Genomic DNA, 18,733 nt, shown 5'->3' with positions numbered 1-18,733 from the left:
TTGATGATCTCTGAGGTCTCTTCCTACCTGGTTGATTCTGTGATTCTGATCTAGTGGAGGATGTCCCTGCTGACTGCAGGGAGGTTGGGCTGGATGACCCTTGGAGGTCCCTTCCAGCCCAGATGATTCTGTGGATCTATGAACAGTGCCTGCCTGTCACAGCAGGTTAAGCAGTGTGTGTTTACCTACCAAGGGCAGGGCTAACCAGCCCTGTCACCTCACTGCATAACATGGCTTTCACACATGCAGTTACTAGTTAAACAGTCCAGGCTGGAGCTTTTAATGTGTGTGGCTATCCTTCTGTTGTCTACTTCTGCCTCTAAAAATCTTGTCTTGGGAGAAAGAGATGTTCCAAAGGATCTTCAGCCTCCAGCCAGCATGCACTGAAACTGCAGTGGCTGATCCTGGGTAATGAGAGCGTGGTTGACACAAGACATCTGTGACTGAACATGGACTTAGCTCAAATATTTCCACTCAGTTTGCTAGAGAGTTCTGATTGATTTCTCCCTGTCTTTTAAACACTGCTGCTGGCAGGTTTGTAGATACAGAATCATAGAATGGGCTGGGTTGGAAGGACCCTCCAAAGCTCATCCAGTCCAACCCCCTGCACTCAGCAGGGACATCCTCCACTAGATCAGGTTGCTCAGAGCCCTGTTGACACTCACCTCAAATATCTCCAGGGAATTGGAGCCTCAACCACCTCCCTGAGCAACCTGCTGCAGTGTTCCAGCAGCCTCCTGCTGCAGAACTTGTTCCTCACATCCAATCTCAATCTGCTCTGCTCTCATTTCAAACCATTGTCCCTGCTCCTGTCCCTGCAGCCCTTTGGGAACAGTCCCTCTGCAGCCTTCTTGGAGCCCCTTCAGGTCCTGGCAGGCTGCTGTTAGGAGTAACAATATCTTATGAAGGGGTATGAAGTATCTGAAGGGGCCTACAGGAAGGCTGGGGAGGGACTGCTCAGGATCTCAGGTAGTGATAGGACTGGGGGGAATGGAATGAAGCTGGAGGTGGGGAGATTCAGGCTGGAGGTGAGGAGGAGGTTCTTCACCATGAGAGTGGTGAAACCCTGGAATGGGTTGTCCAGGGAGGTGGTTGGGGCCCTGTCCCTGGAGGTGTTTAAGCCCAGGCTGGCTGAGGCTCTGGCCAGGCTGATCTAGTGTGGGGTGTCCCTGCCCATGGCCAGGGGGTTGGAACTGGCTGATCCTTGTGGTCCCTTCCTACCCTGACTGATTCTGTGACTCTATGATGTCTGTAAATTCGCTCTGCAGCAGGAACTGCCATGCAGCAGTGGTGGCTTGATTCTTTTCTGTTGGGGCATCCATGCCTGATGGGTATGCTTCAGTTATGCTCTTTCAATATTTAGTCCCTGCCTTTTGTCCCTAAATCTTGAATATTACACTTCCTCTAGTCCAGCTTGAGTAATGTGTATGAATACTTGACACTGAGTGTGCTTCCACTTCACCATTTTATCTCTGTGTCATCTTTCCTACTTTTCTTCTGCCCTACTGCATATATTTTGCACCAGGACCCTTGAAATCCCTGCTGTGTTGTTCAAACCTTGTCTGAAAGCTTTCTGTTGGACTTTTGCCTGCATCTGATGCCTTTATCATACTGCCAGAGATGTGGATGATTACTAAGCAGGTTTTTGTTTTAAAGAATTACAAGGGGGAAAAGCTATCAGGGAGCTCACCTCTGAAAGAAATTTCCTGCAAGCCATAATTAGAAGTGGAACAGGTAGTTAAGCTTAAATATAGATGACAGTAATTTTTGCTGTTCAGAATGTTTGACTGAAACAGGAGTGTAATTCATCCTAGACTTGGGTCTGTTAAAGTTTTGCTGATGGAAAGCATGGCAAACAAACGGGTGTGTGATAAGGCCAGAGCAGGGTCAGCACAGCATGGGCTGAGGAATGGAAGTTGCAGCTGGATTTCAGGGCATTACATCCTCATCATACAATCATAGAATGGTTTGGGCTGGAAGGGACCTCCAAAGCTCATCCAGTCCAAACCCCCTGCACTCAGCAGGGACATCCTCCACTGGGTCAGGTTGCTCACAGCCCTGTCCAGCCTCACCTGGAATAGCTCCAGGAATGGAGCCTCAACCACCTCCCTGGACAACCTTTTGCAGTGTTCCAGCAGCCTTCTGCTGCAGAACTTGTTCCTCACATCCAATCTCAATCTGCTCTGCTCTCATTTCAAACCATTGTCCCTGGTCCCCCTGCAGACCTTTGCAAACAGTCCCCCTGCAGCCTTCTTGTAGCCCTCTTCAGGTCCTGGCAGGCTGCTGTCAGGAGTGACGATAACTGAAGGTTACTCTGCAGCAGAATCCAATCTCAATCTGCTCTAGTTTGAAGCCAGAGCCTCTCCTCCTATCACTGCAGGCCTATGCTGAGGTAGTTCCTTTAGAATTGTTCCTTTGTGTAGTTTGTGATGCTCCCTCTGTAAATGTACAGAACTCAGCTTCAAAATGGGGGATAAGTGAGCCCTCAGGCACAACAGGTCAGCCAGTCTCACCTCTGTCCCCTGCAAGATCATGGAGCAGGTCCTCCTGAAAAGTCTGCTAAGGCATATGAACAAGTAGGGGATGGGATAGGATAGGAGGGGATAGGATAGGATAGGAGTTAATCAGGTTGGAAAAGACCTTTTGAGATCATCTAGTCCAACCTCTCACCCAACACCATCTGATCAACTAAAGCCTGGCACCAAGGGCCTCGTCCAACATGGCTTCATTAAGGGTAGATCATCCCTGACAAATTTGGTGGCCTTCTGTGGCAGTATAGCAGTGCTGATGGACAAGGGAAGAGCAACTGCTGTCATCTACCTTGACTTGTGCAAGGCATTTCACACTGTCCCCCAGGACATCCTGGTCTCTAGACTGGGAAGATATGGATCTGATGGGTGCACCACTCGCTGGATAAAGAATAGGCTTGATGGTCACACTCAGAATGAGAGCTAATGACTCTATGGCTAAGTGGAGACCAGTCAATCTCTGCCTCTCTGGATGAGTTCCTGTGTGACCTGGTATAGGCTCTGGCAGGGGGTTGGACTGGATGATCTCTGGAGGGCCCTTCCAGCCCCTAACAGTCTGTGATTCTGTGGTGAGCAGTGCTCCTCAGGGGTTGATACTGGGACCGGTGCTGTTCAACACCTTTGTTGGCAACATGGAGAGGGGGACTGGGGCACCCTCGGCAGGTTTGCCAAGGACACTAAGCTGTGTGGTGAGACAACACATGGGAGGAAAGGGATGCCATCCAGAGGGACCTTGACAGGCTTGAGAGGTGGGCTAGTGACAGCCATATGAAGTTCAACAAAGGTCCTGCAGCTGGGTCGGGGCAATTCCGAGCACTTAGCCAGGCTGGGGGGGAATGGCTTGAGAGCAGTCTTGAGGAGAAGGACCTGGGGCTTCTGGTTGATGAGAGGCTCAGCATGACCCAGCAATGTGTGCTTGCAGCTCAGAAAGCCTACTTCATCCTGGGCTTCATCAAGGGAAATGTGGCCAGCAGGTTCATTGGGGTGATTCTTCCTCTCTGCTCCGCTCTCATGAGACCCCACCTGGAGCCCTGCATCCAGCTCTGGAGCCCTGCACCCAGCTCTGGAGCCCCAGCACAAGAAGGGCATAGGACTGGTAGAGTGGCTGCAGAGGAGGGCCACAGAGAGAGTCAGAGAGCTGGAGCACCTCTCCTGTGAAGACAGACTGAGAGAACTGGGGTTCAGCCTAGAGAAGAGAAGGCTCTGGGGAGACTTTATAGCAGCCCTCCAGTGCCCGGAGAGGGCCTACAGGACAGCTGGAGAGGGACTCTTTGCAAGCCAGTTGATGTCAGGATGAAGGGTGACAGCTTCACATGGACAGAAGCTGGGTTTAGACAAAGCACTTGGAGGAAATTTTTCACCTCAGGGGTGGTGAGGCACAGAACAGACTGCCCAGAAAAGCTGTGGAGAGGCTCCAACCCTAGAACTTCACAGCCAGGTTGGATGGGGCCTTGAGCAACCTGATACCTAGCAAGAAGTGTCCCTCCCCATGGCAGCAGGGCTGGAACTGGATGATCTTCAGTGTCCCTTTCACCCCAAACCATTCTAAGGCTGTTTGTAAACATGGGAGCCCATGTGGTAGCTCTTCCATCCTCACCAAGCCAGGCAAGCCTGGCAGCTCCCTCGCTGTATATCCACAGCCACGTTTCAGTCTTGTCTGTAGGAAGTTTGGGGAAGAAGGCTGAGAGTTAGTCTAAATCTCTGCTTTTAGGACTGAAACTTCCTTTAAAATATGTAATTGTTTTCCTGTAGGTATGAAGTAGCTGGGGTTAGACAGGCATCAAGTAACCCTAGAGCCTGTGCCCCCTGTATCTTTCGCTTCAGACCGATCATGCTTCACCGCTGAGGTCATCCCAGCTCTGAGGCCTTGGCAAAAACATTTGATTTATATGGTGGCTTTCCATCTCACATGTCTTGATGGTTTGGTTTTCTTCTCTTGCTCCTAAAACCTGGATAAGTAGAATTTAACTCTTTATTGGCTCTTCAGAGGCCTGCTCTGGTTCTGGGACCTGGTGCAAAGCCCAGGGCGGTGCAAACACTCTGTGTGCATTTAAATGCTGCTGCCCATTTTGTGGTGGCTCTGCTGCCTCCACGTGACAAGGACAGGACCTCAATGAGGTAACTGCCACAGGAAGAATCTCCTCTCAGAACACTAGTGAAAAACCACTTCCAAAGCTTTCCCCTGCCTTCATGTAGGAAACCTGCACCTTGCTACCCTGGCTGAGCAAAGGGCTACTTGGTTTCATCTTTTTGTAGAACCTTCTCCAATCTGAGGCCCTCAAATTTCAAACAGCAGTTTGCCCATTCTAGAGCTCTGCTGCACCCTCCTCAGTGTCCCCCATGCTGCACCCTCAGTTGGTGCAGACACTCTGTAAAAACCCTGAGGTGGTGCTGGGGTCTTTAAAATCCTCCACAGGGGTTACAGTCACTTTTGACATTTCCTAGCAAAACCTGGGGGTCGCAAAAGAGGAAGATCCCATTCTTCCCCAAACTCTGATGTTCAATGATCAGCTGAGATTTCAGAAGGTGATAGTTTGGAGTCCAAAAGGGGAAGACCCCATTCTTCCCCAAACTCTGATGTTCAATGATCAGCTGAGATTTCAGTAGGTGATAGTTTGGAGTCCAAAAGGGGAAGATCCCATTCTTCCCCACACTCTGATGTTCAATGGTCAGCTGAGATATCAGTAGGTGATAGTTTGGAGATAACATATATGATATAAAGGAGCCATGACTAAGTGCTGTGCACACCCCTTTGCCTGTGAAATGGATATGACCCAAATGCTGCTGGTGGTATCTGTACTGGTCTGGTAGTGGTCATGCACTAAGATTCCAAAAGGCTGACAGCTTCTATTTGGCTTCCTCCTTGCTGTCAGCTGCCAGGTTTTTAAACTGGCTCATCTGTGACTGAGACAGGACCCTGGCTATCCCATTAATATTTCTGATCATCTGTGAACCAGTACAAATGAAAAGATCACCTCTGCAGCTTGACTTTATTGTGCCTTTTTTGGTTGTTTTTCTTCTCTCCTCTTACTCTCAAGCTCTAGTGACCAATCAATTGCTGAAAGGAGAGTACAGTTGTTGTCATGGGTGGCCCTCCTGTGCTCCTAGGACATGGGACAGATTATCTCTTTGTTGCTCACTGCCAGTCTGCCACTTGCACCAGAGGTAAAAGAAATGGGGAGGAGAGACCAAACAGATACGAGTATGGATGTATGCCACTGTGCTCCCTGCATTCATTTCCTCCCCAGAAGGATGCTGCACTGACAGGAAGAGGGACACCCTCCTTTCCCAAGGGATCCTGGCATTTCTTCATTTGCTCACATAACTTCATGCCGGAGGTTCTGAGTGGCAGAGGTTTGGAGCCACCAGCTATTCAGGCCCCAAGGACAGCAAAGGTATTTTGCTCCTTTTCAGGGAGTGAACATGAAAATGCTGCCCAACTGGCCTGGAAGTATGAATGGGAATTCTGTTTACAAGTACCTACAAAAGGCATTCAGGTAGAAAGAAGACATCTGCAGAGTAGGCTCAGTTCTTCCCCAGGGCCTGCCAGGTGTCAACCTTCCAGAGCCTTCCACCTTCCTCCAGTCTTTCCCAGGCACAGCCTTAAACTGCCAGGCTATTTTTTGGAGGACTTATTCCTAAAGGCACCTGGGCCTCATCCCCACCACACATGCCCGTGCCAGTGGCACCATCCAGAGAAGGGCTTGGGTCAGAAGGCAGCATTAAGGACCAATGCTCTGACGCAGGCAGATCAGGTTCACTGGATCAGGTTACTCAGAGCCCCATCCAACCTGACTCTGAACAGTTCCCACAATGGGGCATCCACAGCTTCTCTGGAGAGCCTGTTCCAGTGTCTTACCATGCTCTTCAGGGGAGACCTTATGGCTCTCTATGACTACCTGAAGGGAGGCTGTAGCCAGGAGACGGTTGGTCTCTTCTCCCATGCAACCACCAACAGAATAGAGGACAGAGTCTTAAGCTGTGCAGGGGGAGGCTTAGGCTTGATCTTAGAAAGAAGTTCACAGAAAGAGAGATTGCCCTTGGAATGGGCTGCCCAGGGAGGTGGTGGGGTCAGTGTCCCTGGAGGTGTTTAAGAAGGGACTGGATGAGGCACTTAGTGCCATGGTCTGGTTGAACAGATAGGGTTGGATGATGGGTTGGACTTGATGATCTTGGAGGTCTCTTCCAACCTGGTGGATTCTGTGAAAAATTCTTCCTTGTGTTCAATTTAAATCTACCCTCTTTTGGTTTAAACTTGTTCCCCCTGTGCTGTTGCTGCAGGCCTTGGTAAAAGGCTTGTCCCCATCTTTCTTGTAGGCCACCTTTAAGCACTTAAAGGCCCCAGTAAGGTCTCTCTAGAACACTGTCCATGCTGAACAGCCTCAACCCTCTCAGCTTTTGTTGCGAGGGGAGATGCTCCAACCCCTTCCTTGGGACCCACTCAGGTACATTCAGGAGGCACTTCAGCAGTGTGCACCTTTCCTGGCTGATTTCACCTCCCTGATCAGCACAAAGTATATCTTGATGCCATCCTAGAACTAAAATGTGCACTTCAAGTCTCTAAACCTCTTAGAGCAAGACAGGACTCTGGCTCATAGGGTAGGGCACGTTTATTTTGCCACTGCTTTGCATCAGGCTGGTCTGCGTGGCTGCTTCCCTCCAGCTCTTTTATTATAGGCTACTTTTATTCCTGCCTTCAGACTGAAATCAAAGGAGTGATTTGAAGGAGTATTTAGTATTCAGCTTTTATGACAGATAACACATAAATATTTGGGATGTTGCTTTTGATCTCGGTATTTGGTGTGACTGCTCCCTTGTTGTCACTATCTCAAGCTATCTCATTTCCATGAAGAGCTGGGTGAGAGGAGAGGCAGGCAAAGCTGTGAAACAAAAGACAGCAAAGCAGAGAAATTCTTCAGCGGCAACTCTGCAACCTGGAAGCTACAGGTGAAACAAAATAAGTAAGGAAATTGGTTAATGGTGAAATGCTTCACCTTTCCAAAGTGTGCAGAAGTATCCTGCAGTTAGGTAGTTATTTGGTTTTGTGGAATGGATTGACTGCATTGTATTGCCATCCAATGATTTGCTCCTTTTGCCTGGCTGATGAATTGAGACCAGATAGAATCATAGAATCAACCAGGTTGGGAAAGACCTCAGAGATCATCAAGTCCAACCTGTCTGGAGCTATGTTCCAGAATTAAGGTCAGACTGTGATCCAACCTCTGCTGCAGGAGTAAAGTGACAATGGAAACCCCAACTCTGTTTTTAATGCCTTCTGAGAAGTGTCAGATGGTGGTGTGTGAATTTTCATCAAGTAACTCTGCTGTCATTGTGAGGATCCATTTGCAGGGAACTGGCTGTGCTTATTGGGAGGAAATGGGATGCTTACTGGGGAAAGAAAGGCTTTCGTATGCATCCATCAGACAAGGAAAGGCTTTACATTTATAGGAAGATGTTAAAAGCAACTGATAACAGCTCATGGAAATAAAACTTCCACCACCACCCAGTTAAGATCATAGAATCATAGAATTGTCAGGGCTGGAAGGGACCTCAAGGCTCAGCCAGCTCCAACCCCCTGCCATGGGCAGGGACACCTCACACCACAGCAGGTTGCTCACAGCCACCTCCAGCCTGACTGCAAACACCTCCAGGCAGGAGGCTTCCACCACCTCCCTGGGCAACCTGTGCCAGGCTCTCACCACCCTCATGGGCAACAACTTCTTCCTCACAGCCAATCTCAATCTCCCCATTTCTAGTTTTGCTCCATCCCCCCCAGTCCTATCACTCCCTGACACCCTCAGAAGTCCTTCCCCAGCTTTCTTGCAGCCCCCTTCAGATCTTGGAAGGCCACAATGAGGTCTCCTGGGAGCCTTCTCCTCTCCAGACTGCACAACCCCAACTCCCTCAGCCTGTCCTCACAGCAGAGCAGCTCCAGCCCTCTGCTCATCCTCATGGCCCTGCTCTGGACACCTTCCAGCACCTCCAGATTCTTCCTGGAACAGAATCTCCAGAACTGGACCCAGAGCCCCAGGTGTGGTCTCAGCAGTGAAGCAGAGGGGAGAATCCCATCCCTGGCCCTGCTGGCCACACTTCTCTTGCTGCAGCCCAGGATGTGATTGGCTTTCTGCTCTGGGTTGTGGTTTCCTTCCTTGGTGGTTTTGGGGATGATTTATAGTGTGACAGTTGTGGCTAAGTAGACTTTTGTTTTAGAAATTAACACATGCTGCCTGCCAGGAGAGTTATTTATAGGCATTCAAAGCAAAGGAAAGCCTAAGATGATACATTCATGTGACCTCTTCCTCCTTCAATTGCGTGACAGTGATGTCTGTATTCTGTGGCAGAAATATTTGTGCAGTGTGCACTTCTGTGTGGAGCTCCTAAAATTAACTTTCTCAGGTTGCAGCAGGGCTGGAGAAACTTCTGAAACTGCAGGAGTGAAAACCTCTCTTGCTTTAAAGAGCAGACAGAAATACTTTTACTCCCAAAGGAAGTAAAATAAAGAGAGAAATACTGAAATTGTCTTCCAAGCTGTACAAGAAGATACAGAATAGATTGAATCCTTAACACCCAATACATGTACAAGGGTACAGGGAAGTCTCTACAAACCTTCCCCCAGCTGGACTGAACCACAGACCCCAGTCGCTGCTTTTCTCCCCACCTGGGGTTTAACACACACCCCAGGGCTCTTTCTCCCGACCCCCATTTCTAGGCTGGATTCAGACTGGCCAGGCCTGAAACTGCCTCCCTTTAGTCCCTACATTAGACCTAAACAGGCCAAGATTGTGCAGTGAAAATTAGCCAGGTCTTGAAGGCCACAGGCAAGCCTGGAACCATCCTCCTTCCACACTGCATCCAGGGAGGAGAAAGGGAAGCAAGAGAAAGACAACTTTGCAGCCAGACGTAGAGAGCTGCAGGGTTTGTGGGAGGAAATGCAAATACTACACAGTGCAATACCCTCCTGGCCACTCTGTGCCTTCTGGGGGTCTGCTTTGTGGCTCTCTTAAGGGCAACCAGCTCAGACTGGGACAAAACCATAAGCTGAGTCTTTCATGGTCCATAAGCTTATTGTGATAGTCAGCTTTTGCTTTGGTGCTTGGCAAACCTAATAATGATTTGTGTGAGAAGTGTTGGAGTTCAGAGCAAGAGAGATTTGCTCTTTTACCTCTTCCACAAGGGGCACAACAAAGATGCTCACACAGAGATTTGGGTGGAAGTGGAGAGTTTCAGTGGGAATGCAATTCACAACGACATACAACAGCACAAAGCACATAAAATACCCCAGAATCCATAGTCTGGGCTTAACACAGAGCTTGGTAAACCAAAGCTTTCACAAACCTCCCTTTAAACCAGGCCAACAAACCCAAGCCTTCATGCCCACCCCCCACAGGCCTCTCTACCCTCCACACCACACCATTGTGACACAGCTAAAATTCAGCTTGGCAGCTCCAGGCCCCAGTTTAGGCTGCTCCAAGCCTAGTTGGCATCATTGCCAAGGCTGACACCAGGTCTGCCCCACAAGGGATAACAGCCTGTGCGTCCTCCTGGGAGGAGAGAGGGAGGGCAAGGGGAAGAAACTGACTCTGCAGTCAGCTTTGTAGGGATGCAGGACCCATGGGAATGAAATACACTTCTCTGGTCCACCTCCTGGACACTCTGGACCTCCCAGAGGTCTGCAGCTCTGTGCACCTGGCCTCTAAACCATCACACAGGTAAAGCAGAGGTACTTTTTGTAATTGGATCTTCAGTAGTGTTAGTGGAGAGGTTGGGGGAAAGGGTGACTTCAAGAGGTGTGCATAATGGCTGTGTGCTCTTGGCAGAAAGGCAGAGCTGTAGCTGCTGTGAAACAGGGCTGGGAGTTTTGTAAACAGGAAATGTTTGCCTTACTGGCTTGAGGTCCCTTCTGACCTGACAGTTCTGTGAAGGTGGTAGAGAAGAAAGACTGTCAGTGAACTGAGTGACTTGGAAGCCTTTTGATCTGAAGAGGGAAAGACTAGAAGCATACACAAAAGAATCTGCCCTGGAATGCACAATAAAGTGTCTTTGCCTATGTCCATTCTTAAATGATCACACAGTATCACAGTATCACAGTATCACTTAGGTTGGAAAGGACCTCGAGGATCATCGAGTCCAACCTGACACCGCAGACCCCATGACTAGACCATGGCACCAAGTGCCACGTCCAATCTCCCCTTGAACGCCTCCAGGGTCGATGACTCAACCACCTCCCTGGGCAGCACATTCCAATGCCGAATGACTCGCTCGGTGAAGAACTTCCTCCTCACCTCGAGTCTGAACCTCCCCTGGCGCAGCTTGAGACTGTGATGTTGAAGGAGGAGACATCACCTCCTCCACCTCCATGTTGACAGACCAAGGGTAATGATTCTCTGCTCCTTAGCATAACCCTTTCACTGAAGTACCTTTCCCTGTGTGCTTAGAAAGGGCAAGCTGCTTCTAGCAGCTCATCAGTGTGCAGTGGGTTTCAGCATCCCAGGGGCATCTGCAGTCATTTTTGGAGGCTGCTGATGGATGTGCAGCTGTTGCTAAGGGCATGCTGGACTTCACCACGAGGTTGCACCTACAGGAACTACAGCTAGGCCTGTAAGCTCAGTAGGCAGTGCTGTCTTTTTGTTTGTGTATGTTGTGGGTTTGAGGTCGTTGGTTGGGTGTTTTTTGAGGCTTAAAACCCCATTTTGAGGCTCTGCTCAGTTTCCTGATTCTTCTTTTTGTGACTAGTTAAAAAAAATGCAAATAATGAAGTTGGCAAAAGCAGACAAAGCAAGAAGTCCCTGTCAGACACCAGTTCAGAGGTCACACGATGCTAGGGCTTGGAAGGGACCTCCAGAGATCATCCAGTCCAACCCCCAGAAAGTCTCCAGAGAAGAAGGCAGCTGCCCAGAGAGGTTGTGGAGTCTCCTTCTCAGGAGGCATTCAAAACCCACCTGGATACATTCCTGTATGACCTGCCCTGGGTGCCCCTGCTCTGGCAGGGGGTTGGGCTGGATGATCTCTGAAGGCTTCTTCTTACCCCTAGCACTCTCCCCAAGCTGCACCAGGGGAGGTTCAGGCTGGATGTTAGGAAGAAGTTCTTCCCAGCAAGAGAGATTGGCCATTGGGATGTGCTGCCCAGGGAGGTGGTGGAGTCACCATCCTGGAGGTGTTTAAGAAAAGCCTGGATGAGGCACTTGGTGCCATGGTTTAGCTGATTAGATGGTGTTGGGTGATAAGTTGGACTGGATGATCTCAAAGGTCTTTTCCAACCTGGTTAACTCTGTACTGGATTCTGTGAATCCTTTAAAGCAGTGGTGTATGAAGCTTCTGTTTCAGAATGAGTGGAATGATTGACTAGCCATAAAGAATCAGGAAACTAAGTCAATTACGGAGTGTTTGGGTTTATAAATGGATCATTTGTTCAGCAGAAAGGCAGAAGTCACTGTTTTTGTTTTCATACTAGTATTTAGAAGCCTTGGCACACTCCACCAGCTTGCTAATTTAAGTCACCTTTCATTTTCCTTCTTTACTGTAGCAAACCAGGGGATGTGAGCCACAGCATTTCATATGCATTGTTAGCCTTAGAGCAGGAGGTGTGAAATTCAGCTCCAGCAAGTGAGTTTAGCACCCTCAGAAAAAAACAACAACCAACTGTCAGATCAAGTGGAAAAGTCCTTAGACTACCTACTTAATGTTCTGCTGCAATTCACTATCAGCTGGTGATTTGCAGTTGCTCCTTGCAAAACACTGCTTAGAAGTTTAAAGGTCTAACCAACAAGTGGTCTTGGAGCTGGGGTGCAACCCCTGAGGATGATGAGCATTATCTGTGCCTGCCCAGCTATGTGATCTCCCTTTGGATGAACACTGCCTAGGATGCTTTCTGAGTGTTTAAAAATAGCACTGAAGTGCCTCATGGAATATTCATGGGGAGCATTCCTAATCTTTTTTTGACAGTTGTTTCCTGGATTTCAGTGAATTTGCAGTATGGCTTCTAAAATAAAATATCTGATTCCTCACAAGCTTTAGCATTTGGTGTCCTGCTGGTTTAAGAGTTCTGCATAGTCTGTGCAGAATACACAGTGCTTAGGGAAAAGCTCTGCACCTTCAGGGTAGTGGAATGCAGGAACAGGTTGCCCAGGGAGGCAGTTGAGGCTCCATCCCTGGAGATATGCAAGGTGAGGCTGGACAGGGCTCTGAGCACCCTGCTCCAGTGGAGGATGTCCCTGCTGACTGCAGAGGGGGTGGACTGGATGACCTCTGGAGGTCTCTTCCAAGCCAAACCATTCTATGATTCTATGATATGTGAGAATAGAATTAGACTCAATTTCCCTTCTCCTGACTCCAGGGTCACACAGCTAGAATGAAATACAGTTTTAATCAGCTATAAACAGCTTCAGCAGTTTTAAACAGCTATACCTTGTTACAGGGCAAAAGTGCTGGGCAGCAAGCCTGGCTTTTGCCCTGCACCTCTTGAAATCTCTGATCAGAAACAGGATTGCAGAGGGTCAGTACAAAATACTTGCAGCTGGGAGCATCAGAGTTAATTTATGGCACGGAACAATCTCCCTACGGCCACACTTTGGTTATCAATGTGTATTGATTTGCATGTAATTGTGGCGTTGCACTGCACTCCCAGGTTGAACTGATCGATTCTCTTGGCCCAGTCTTTGTCCTTTCTCTTCAAAGACAGCCACTGTCAAATTACAGTTGGGGTTTTTTTACTTCTCTCTGGGAGGACTACCCTGAGAAACAATCAGAAGACAAAAAGGAAGTGATGGTCGACCACAAGTTCATCAACTCCATCTCTGGGTAGAGCACTGCCAGCTCTGCCTGACATCCTTCCTTCTGTGGAGGTGAAGGCAGTGGCTGCAGATGAGATGGCATCCTGGTGAATTTTACCTGTCCTCAGAGATTACTCCAGCAACCATGGAAGGAGCAGTCCTGTGGGAAAAAGATCAGTTTGTAGCTAGCATTCAAATGCTAATGGAGATACTTGTTTGCTTTGTGATTCAGTAAGGCAGGTGAGTAGGATGTTGTCTCTCACAGAGGGAAGTGGCTCTGGATTTTTCCTTCCCACATTTCTTTGCAACGCTGATCTGCAATCAGCCAATGCCACAGTCTGGCAGTCATCAGGTCAAGAGCATCAGCTGGAGATGCCAGTTGGGCTGGACAGAGCAGGCAGGGCCTCTGAGCTGCTTTGTTTGACAGAGATGAGTTCTGTAAAAAGGATGAATTATCAACTAAAACTCTTCCATGGGGCTCCAGAAGGATGCACTTCCTAAAAGCTCTGTATCAGCTTACAGTGAGATTAGTCATTTCTGTGCATCCCCCACGGGCACACTTGTGTGCAGCTGTGAGTAAAAGGAAAGCAAAGTATCCCTCCTAGACTCAGCACTGGGGAGGCCACAGCTCCAGTGCTGGGGGCAGCTTTGGGCACCTCCACACAAGAAGGACATGGAGGGGCTGCAGGGGGTGCAGAGAAGAGCAACTGAGCTGGGGAGGGGCCTGGAGAATGAGTCTGGGGGAGCTGGGACTGTTCAGTGTGAGGAAGAGGAGGCTGAGGGGAGACCTTATCACCCTCTGCAGCCACCTGAAAGGACAACAGAGAGAGGCTGCTGCTGGTCTCTTCTCACAGGCCATCAGTGATGGGCCAAGAGGGAATGGCCTCAAGCTGCACCACAAGATCTTTAGTGTGGATATTAGGAAGAATCTTTTCACTGCAGGAGTGGTCAGACTCTGGAACAGGCTGAGGTGGTGGAGTCCTCATCCCTGGCTCTTCAGATGTGGAGCTTAGCAATGTGGTTTAGTGGTGACCTCGGTAGAGCAGGGCTCATGGCCGGACCTGATGCTCTCCAGGCTCTTTTCCAACCTGGCTGATTCTGTTGCTGTGTTTCTACATGTATGCTTTTCTGGGGACACAGCTCCTCCTCATTACAATCCCCAGGTGTGTTAATTAGCTGATTAATTTCCTAAACCAGCTTAGTTTTCAGTGCAATGTCAAACTTCTCAGCTCATTTTCAGTGCTGAATCTAGGAGAGGATATGAAGTTTTGGCAGCTATGGAATCAGTGGGTAACAATCTACCTCCAGGCTGTCATTTTGTGTCTTTTATATACATGAACAGTGATCATTTTGTGCTCCATAGTATGTGTCTCATTTTTAATCCAACCTCTATACAGACTTAAACTATTAAGAAAGTCTAATTTTCAGTTCTGGGAGATGCAAGATGAATGACTAAGGAGAATAAGAATGGCTTTGTCTCAGCTCCTGAGGTGGAAAGGTGGTGAACTGAGCAGAAGCAAGGTCATGCCTACAACACATTGATTCACTTTGATCACTGACTGACTTAGCAGCAAGTCCAGCCACTGAGCCATTAAAAGCTATTTTATTTCTCTTTTAGCTTATTGCTCCATCACAGCAATCTCACTTGAGCTTCACCATCACTTGGTTATGAAACCTCAAGCTGAAGACCAACGCTAACTACTGTCTGGGCTAAAGCTCACTGCACTGTGATTCATTAATAACTTCTTTTAAACGAAGTAGCATGCAGCTTAGTGCTGTGCTGCTGGAGGCTGGGGCTCACAGCTGCCAGTTAAATACATTGGATATTGAATGTTCTGCATACTTCTGCAAAGAGCCAAGTTGTGTTTGGAGGATTTGTCTTAAAAGCAAAAGATACTGAGTGATAGAGTGGAAAGCTGGGCAGAGAGGAACCTCCTGAGGTTCACCAAGGCTGAGAGCAGAATCCTGCCCCTGGGAAGCAATAATAACCTGCAGCAGGACAGGCTGGGAGGGGAGCTGCTGGAGAGCAGCCCTGGGGAGAAGCACCTGGGAGTGCTGGTGGAGAACAAGTTCTGCATGGGACAGCAATGTGCCCTGGGGGCCAAGAAGGCCAAGGGGGTCCTGGGGGGCATTCAGAGCAGTGTGGCCAGCAGAGCCAGGGAGGTTCTCCTCCCTCTCTGCTCTGCCCTGCTGAGACCTCCCCTGGAATATTGCATCCAGCTCTGGGCTCCCCAGCTCAGGAGGGACAGGGATCTGCTGGAGAGAGTCCAAGGGAGGGCTCCGAGGCTGCTGAAGGGACTGCAGCACTGCCTGGGGAGGAGAGGTTGAGAATCCTCTCTTCACAGGGGAGATGCTCAAGTCCCCTCAGCATCCTCCTGGCTCTCCCTTGGACTCTCTCCAGCAGGTCTCTGTCTCTCTTTAGCTGGGGAGCCCAGCACTGGACACAGGATTGCAGCTGTGGTCTCAGCAGGGCAGAGCAGGGGGGGAGCAGAATCTCCCTACCCCTGCTGGCCACACTTTGCTTGCTGCCCCCCAGGACCCCACCTAAAATAACAGAAATGGAACAAACTGATTTTTTAAACCTGGAGATGTCCCAGCTGCTGGATGAGAAGGATTGCATTGAAAACATTTACACCTGTTCAATTCCTTGCAGACAGAATGGATCTCAAGGAAGTGTGGGCTGAGCACTCTGGGTGGGTTGGTTGGTTGGTTGGTTGGTGGTGGTTTTTGCTTTGCTTTGGTTTTTCCCATGCTTTGCTTTTGGCTGGTTTTGAGAATTTTCTGTGTATAACTTTACCAAAAACTTGTCATTGCTTACTCACTACGTGAGCTTCCACATCTCAGTGGACATGCAGGCTCCTTGTCACACTACAAAAGCTATATTGATGTAAATGGATGAAATCTGGGAGAAGAGGAGTGAAGATGAAGGCTGCTTTCCAATACTTGAAGGGATGCTGCAGGAAGGCTGCAGAGGGACTTTCCATCAGGGGGTCTAGAGACAGGCCAAGAGGGAAGGGTTTGAAGCTGAGGCAGAGCAGGGTCAGACTGGAGCTGAGGAAGAAGTTCTTCAGCAGGAGGCTGCTGAGACTCTGGCCCAGGCTGCCCAGGGAGGCTGTGGCTGCCTCCTGCCTGGGGGTGCTGAAGGCCAGGATGGATGAGGCCTTGAGCAGCTGAGTGTAGCTGAGAGGTGTCCCTGGGCATGGAGGGGAGGTTGGGGCAGCTGAGCTCTGAGCTCCCTTTCAACCTGAGCTATTCTGTGGTGCTTCTATGATGAAACAGCTCCGGCATCATGTGTTTAAGCGAAGAAGAAAATGAGTTCATCTGGAAAAGATGTTTAGAATAGCAGAATTTATGGGAGGGAAGACTCAAGAAAACAAGGTACTGCAAAGAGACCTGGCCTGCAATTTCATTAGGGGATAACAGCTCCATAAACCTCATTTCTATTAGCTGCTTCTGGCCAGAAAAGCAATTTCAGACCTCAGCTAGAATGATCTCCCTTCAGTAAATCCACTGTAGCACTGAGTCATCTGAACAGTGACTCATTGGCTCAGTTCAGATTATATACATTCCACTAATTCCTTATGTTCAGTCCACCAGGACCTGCATGCTAACCTCTTGCAAGCTCTGCTCCAAACACACAATTTGTGCCTCTCTTGACAGCCTGGCAAGCTGCTCATTCTGTGTAGCAAATACATCTTGCACTGCACACTGGGGCAGGAATGAAAAGGTTGATTGGAAGTGTGGGGGAATGGTGTAAAACTCTCTCTCTCTTTCTCCAAGTACCTGAAGGGAGGTGGGAGCAAGGAGGGGGCAGCCTCTTCTTCTTGGTGACAAGCAGCAGGACCAGAGGAAATGGTTCCAAGCTGTGCCAGGGGAAGTTCAGGCTGGATGCTAGGAAATATTTCTCCCCTGAAAGGGTTCTCAAACATTGGAATGGTCTGCACAGGGCAGTGCTGGAGTCACCATCCCTGGGGGTCTTTGGCAGCACCATGAGGGTGGTGAGAGCCTGGCACAGGTTGCCCAGGGAGGTGGTGGAAGCCTCATGCCTGGAGGCTTTTAAGGCTAGGCTGGATGTGGCTGTGGACAATCTGATTTAATGGAAAGTGTCCCTGCCCATGGCAGGGGGCTGGAACTGGCTGATCTGAGCTGAGGTCCCTTCCAGCCCTGAGAATTCTGTGATTCTATGATCTAGTTGGACGTGTCCCTGCTCACTGCAGGGGTGTTGGGCAAGATGACCTTTGAGGGGCCCTTTCAAGCCAGAGCAATTTGTCACTCTCCTAGCTGTGCATTCCAGCAGTGGGGAGTAGGCAGTGAAGCAGGACCTAGAAGCAAGCTGTGTCTCTCTCACACACTTGCAGAATCACACAGGTGGGGAAGCTGCTTCTGCACTCCTGCTTGGAAAGCTTTGTCAGTGCCGCTGGTGAAAAGCACTTTGTCACTCCCGGCTTTCAGTTCAAGTGCCAGTGGCTGCTGGCATAGTAGGGGAGTTGCATCAGGGGGCTGGAAAAAGCAGAGCTGCTTTTAGAGCATAATTGTTCAAGTGATCTTTGGCTCAGCACAGGCGGCTGCTGTGGGTCTGCTTGGACAATCAGAACTGGCACCAGCGTCACTTCATAGCTGGGTGGGACACTGCCAGATCACATGGCTCTGGTTTTATCACCTTCCACCCCCTTAAGAACTTCTAAGGCAGTGTCTTCTGGTGAAGAGTGAAGCAGGGGGATAAAAATAACCCCTTCTGTGTGCTGGGCTGCAAGTGGTCTGCTTCTTGCTGAGTTTGGGAAAAGAAAGGGCTTTTTTTTATCCCCTCTTTGCCAGTCGAACACTAAAAATAATCTGCTTTGGCTCACTTGTATCAGCTCTGTTAGCACGTGTGAAGAGGTGAACAAGGGCTTGGCACTTCACAGCAGTGCCTTTGGCATTGTGGCCTGTAACAACCTGTAAAACAGCTCTTAGGATAACTAGGACTGGCCCATGGCACTTTTCCAGAGTCTTCTTATTCTTGGAAGAGGTCTCATGAGAAGCAGATTCTTACAACTGAGTTGAACCATCATTTGAAAATAGATAAGACCATGTACTGGGCTCCCCAGTCCCAGGGAGACAGGGATCTGCTGGAGAGACTCCAGCAGAGAGCCACGAGGATGATAAAGGGACTTGAACATCTCTGCTGTGAAGAGAGACTGAGAGCCCTGGGGCTGTTGAGTCTGGAGAAGAGAAGGCTGGGAGGGATCTGATCAATGCCTATCAATAGCTGAGGAGTGGGTGTCAAGTGGAGGGGGCCAAGCTCTTCTCAGTGGTGCACAGTAATCAGACAAGGAACAGTGGATATAGACTTGAGCAGAGAAGGTTTCAGCTCAACATGAGGAGAAACTTCTTGACAGTGAGGGTGGCAGAGCCTGGAGCAGGCTGCCCAGAGAGGTTGTGGAGTCTCCTTCTCTG

General features: G+C 49.3%; 1 protein-coding gene across 6 annotated transcripts in view; it reads left to right on the top strand.

Annotated features, from left to right (window-relative positions):
* RYR3 (ryanodine receptor 3) overlaps positions 1–18,733 on the top strand; it is a 230,660-nt gene that overhangs the window by 39,109 nt on the left and 172,818 nt on the right. The gene's annotated exons all lie outside the window — the stretch shown is intronic.

This window comes from Melanerpes formicivorus, unplaced genomic scaffold (assembly GCF_026170545.1).
Source record: "Melanerpes formicivorus ecotype bairdi unplaced genomic scaffold, bMelFor1.0.p_v2 SCAF_68, whole genome shotgun sequence".
NCBI classification, from domain to species: domain Eukaryota; kingdom Metazoa; phylum Chordata; class Aves; order Piciformes; family Picidae; genus Melanerpes; species Melanerpes formicivorus.
The sequence above is the reverse complement of the archived record's forward strand: the minus strand, read 5'-3'. Positions and strand labels throughout refer to the sequence as shown.